Source organism: Cupressus sempervirens, chromosome 1 (assembly GCF_028749045.1).
Source record: "Cupressus sempervirens isolate cs-2001-9-10 chromosome 1, ASM2874904v1, whole genome shotgun sequence".
NCBI classification, from domain to species: Eukaryota; Viridiplantae; Streptophyta; class Pinopsida; order Cupressales; family Cupressaceae; genus Cupressus; species Cupressus sempervirens.
In genome coordinates, this window is record NC_143118.1 from 767160731 (window position 1) to 767165615 (window position 4885).

Genomic DNA, 4885 nt, shown 5'->3' on the forward strand with positions numbered 1-4885 from the left:
AAGAACAACCATGTTACATATATCCCCTTGTTATAGAGAATCAATTTAAGAAAATGCATACTACACAATAAAAAAATATTAACTTCATTTTATCTAATCTTATTCACTGTAAATAATATACTAAATATAATAGAATAACCAAATCTCTATTATATATAATTTAATTTAATAAAACTAGACACTTGATGCAGGAGCATCCAGGATAGCTAGATATCTTTCATGATTAGGGGATTTTGGTGGGGCTGAGTGGACCTATTTGGGTTGTGGGTAGTTAATTTTGATGTATTTAATAATTATTGTAACTCTTTAAAGGGATTAGGTATTTAATTCCTATTGGAGGCTGACTTTGATGGAAATATAGATGGAGTAACTGAGAGGGGGGTGAATCAGTTACTACAAAAAAAAATCCACAGATCCCTTAAATGCCTTATAAACTTAGTTACTATTATCACTCGGTAGCCACATAGAAAAATGATATAACTTGGTAGATGTATGTTAACTTATTAAGTATTCACAAACATTTAACATGCATGCATAAAAGAAATAACATCAACACAAGAGACACCAAATTTAATGTGGAAACCCAATATGGGAAAAACCACCAAGTAACTAGCTACTAATTTTCACTCTTTTGAAGTGAGCCTTGTTTGGAGCCAACCATGTTAAAGGTTACAAAAAGCACTATGAGGTGTGACCTTGTTAGAGGATTTAATCACCCTATTAGGAGTGGCCTTGCTAGAGGACTTTAGAACAATTCAATAGAATTGTCCATCTTGTTAGAGGATTTACAAAAATGGTTGTTAAACCAAATCTATTAAGAAATTTAAGAATCATTGCTACAATGATGAAAAGTAACAATGAAGTGACCTAAATGAGATGCAACTAATCTTTACTATTACAGATCTCTATTCTACTTCACTAGATCCTCTTTGATCAAATAGACCTTTGCTACTCCTCAAGGATATTTGATCCTTCTTCAAAATTTTCTCACACTTTCTTCTCACACAATTAACTCACTTGCATGCTTGCTCATTCATTCATCCATTCATCATACTTTTGAATTCACAACTTGACCTTTTAATTTTACCTTACAAATTATCTAGTCGGATCATTTACAAGTTACAATTACCAATAATCATTACATCAATTGGCTACATTCATTACATGAAACAATTAAACTTTATTTATCAAAACAATGAAATCCTTCATTAGCTAGCCCTTCTTGGTAAACACTGCTCCATAAATGGTTTCTAGTGTTAGCCAACTGAAGCTTGATAAACACTACGAACTCTATAAAATCCTTTGGAGATTGAGTGAACTTGATAAACACTATCTTCCCTTCATTGACCTTGTGAGGATCGGTAGAAACTAACTTCTATCACATAATCCTTCGATGCTTGAGTGAGCTCAGTAGAAACTATTTTCATAGAGTATATTGAAGAATGCTCAGTAGACTTTGTAATTTGCTTTGCTAACCATTTGAGCTTAGTAGACTCTATAATTTTCTTTGCTAACCAATTGAGCTTGGTAGACTCTATCTGATAACTGATATGACATTTGTGTAACATCAAAGACAACACACAATTGAACAATTGTATCCAACAATCACTCTCTTTGGCATTGATGGGAAAAAAACATGTCATAGCAGAATGAAATTTGAGAACAAGTCTTTTTCTAACAGAATATTTCTCCCTCTTAGATTTTATGCCACAAACTTCTCAAATACAATAATTTCCCTCTAAACTATCCACAAACAAATTCAAATTTTAGAAAGATATGATAGTATACTCTCCCTCTTTGACAACACATTCCAAAGACAACACAACTCAAATGAGTAGTAATGTACCTTAAGTACTAATTCATATGCAATATTCCCATGACTATACTACATCAACTGATGGATCTTCAACTTGATACATGTTGATGGATCACTAAAACTTCATTTTAGTGAGCCTCGGATAGGGGAATGAACCCTAACTTACCTCTTAGATACAAGAATGCATCCTTAGGTAATGGCTTGGTGAATATGTCATCAATTTGTTCTTTTGTATGGACATATTCCTATCTGATCTTCTTATCCTACACCAATTCTCTGACAAAATGATATTTTATTGCAATGTGCTTGGTTTTTGAATGCATCACTAGATTCTTAGATATGTTGATTGCACTTTTATTATCACAAAACATAACAACAGGCTCTTTGATTTCCACCTTCATGCCTTCCAATAATTTTTTGAACCAAATAATATTAGAACAATTCACTACTACTGCAACATACTCTACTTCTACTGTAGATTGAGATGTGCAATTTTTCTTTTTACTTGTCCAAGAAACCAACCTCTTTCCAAGAAAGAATGCTTCTCTACTTGTACTCTTTCTGTCATCAATGTTTCCTACTCTATCTACATTAGTAAACACTTTCAAATCTAGATTACCTCAAAATTTATACCATAATCCATAGTCTTCAGTGCCTTTCAAATATCTCATGATCCTTTTAATTGCCATCATGTGATTTTCTCTTGGTTTGGTTAAAAATCTTGCTACAATACCAATTGGAAGAGCAATATCTAGCCTTGTATGAACTACATATTCCAACTTTCCAATCATTGATCTATATAATGCTTGATCTGCCTCTTTTAATTCTTCATTGTTGCTAAGTTTTAGTCTAGTGCACATAGGAGTTCTAACTAGTTTACAATCTTCCATCCCAAACTTTTTGAGTATATCCTTGTTGTGTTTAGATTGAGTGATGTAGATACCATTCTTACTCTACTAAATTTGAAGACCAACAAAGAATTTAATCTCACCAAACATTGACATTTCAAATTCCTTGTTCATTTGTTCTGAAAATTCTTTTCATAGATCATCATTTCCTGTAAACAAAGTATCATCCACAAATATTTCTGCTAAAACAATCTTGTTATCTAGTCCTTCCTTGATATATAAGCTACTATTATCATTAGTTCTTTGAAAACCAATCTAAATAAGATAGTTATGCAATCTTTCATACCATGCTCTAGGGGCTTGTTTCAGACCATACAATGTTTTGTGTAATTTGCAGACCATGTCCTTCTTCTTTAGATCAACAAAACCTTCAAGCTATTCAATGTAAACTTCTTCATCTAGAATACCATTGAGAAATGCAAATTTTACATCCATTTGATATACCTTAAATCCTTTATATGTGGCATATTTAAGTAAGGTCCTAACACCTTCCAATCTTGCAACAAGAGAAAAAGTCTCCCTATAGTCTATTCCTTCTTCTTGAGAGTAGCCTTTACATACTAGCTTAGCTCTATTCCTTGACACCTTACCATCTTTAGTCAACATATTTCTGAATACCCACTTAGTTCCAATCACATTTTTATCTTTACACCTAGATACAAGAGTCCATGTTTTGTTCTTCTCTATTTGCTCTATCTCTTCATTCATAGCCTCAATCCAACTTTCATTTTCTAATACGTCTTTGACATTTCTAGGTTTAAAATTAGCAAGTAAACAAGTACCTTTTAGCTTACTTCTTGTCATAACACCTTCAAATTTGTCTCCAATGATCTCATCTGGAGCATGATGTTTCCTAACATACTTGGCTAATACAAATTGCTTGCCTTTTGAATAAATTACATTTTCATCCTCTTGTAATTCAACTTCAGGTTCTGGTTGCTCTATATGCTAGTCAGGTCCTTTAGACTCGGTAAGGATTGGTTTGGTAGCATCTGAATGTGACTCAAATTCCTGTAGCTTGGTTTGAACCTCTTGCAACTCGGTGACTAAAGACTCAGGAGTAGAATTTTCCTAATCGACATATGTATTTGGCACTATATTAGGTTTAATAAAAACAAATCTCCTATAATCTTCTAGTTCCTTTTTTCTTTGTTCTTCATTCCTTTTTGCAAACTCATCAACTTTCACATGTGCACTTTCTATAACTTTGTGAGTAGACAAATTCAAACATCTATATGCTTTACTTTTGCAAGAATATCCTAAAAATATTCCTTCATCACCCTTCACATCAAATTTACCTTTTCTAGATTCTTTCATAATATTACATTTACTTCCAAATACTTTTAGGTAACTTAAATTGGGTTTATAGCCATACCATAACTCATAGGGGGGTTTTGAATGATTTTTTCGTCAACTATACTCGATTCAAGGTATGAACTATAGTGTTGATAGCTTCCTTCTAGTGTTTGATAGTAATGTTCTTTTCAATCATTAAAGTTCTTCCACAATCCATGATAGATTTGTTCCTTCTTTTAGCTATTCCATTTTGCTTAGGAGTTCCAAGTGTTGATACATGTCTTTTGATTCCCCTTTCAATGCAAAAGTTATTCAACCCATGGGAGATGAATTCACCACCTCTGTCTGACCTCAAGCATTTCAGTCTTTTCCCTATTTCATTCTCTACTCTAGCCAAATACCATTTGAACTTCTCAAATACTTCTAATTTCTCTCTCAAATACATGATAGTCATCATTCTAGAGTAATCATCAAGAATGAAGAACTTTTCTCTAGTATAGCTTTCAATTCCAATAGGTCCACAAAAGTCAATATGTACAATTTCCAAAACTTCTTTAGACTATTAATTCTTACTTTTAAAGCTAGTCTTTCCCATCTTACTAGTCTGAAAATTCTTGCGTAGACCAACCTTAGGTTTCCTTATACTAGGAATGCCTCTTACTTTCCTCAATTTTCTTATTTTCACCAAATTATCAAAGTTCACATGGCATAACCTTTTGTGTCATAACCAACTTTCTTCAACTTGAGAAATAAAGCATGAACATTCACCAAGTTCAAGATAGAACAAGTTACCTTTTGTTTGTATGTCTAATCTAATCAGCTTTCCTTTGTCATCCATCAGTCTTTCTTTTCCATGCATGAATTT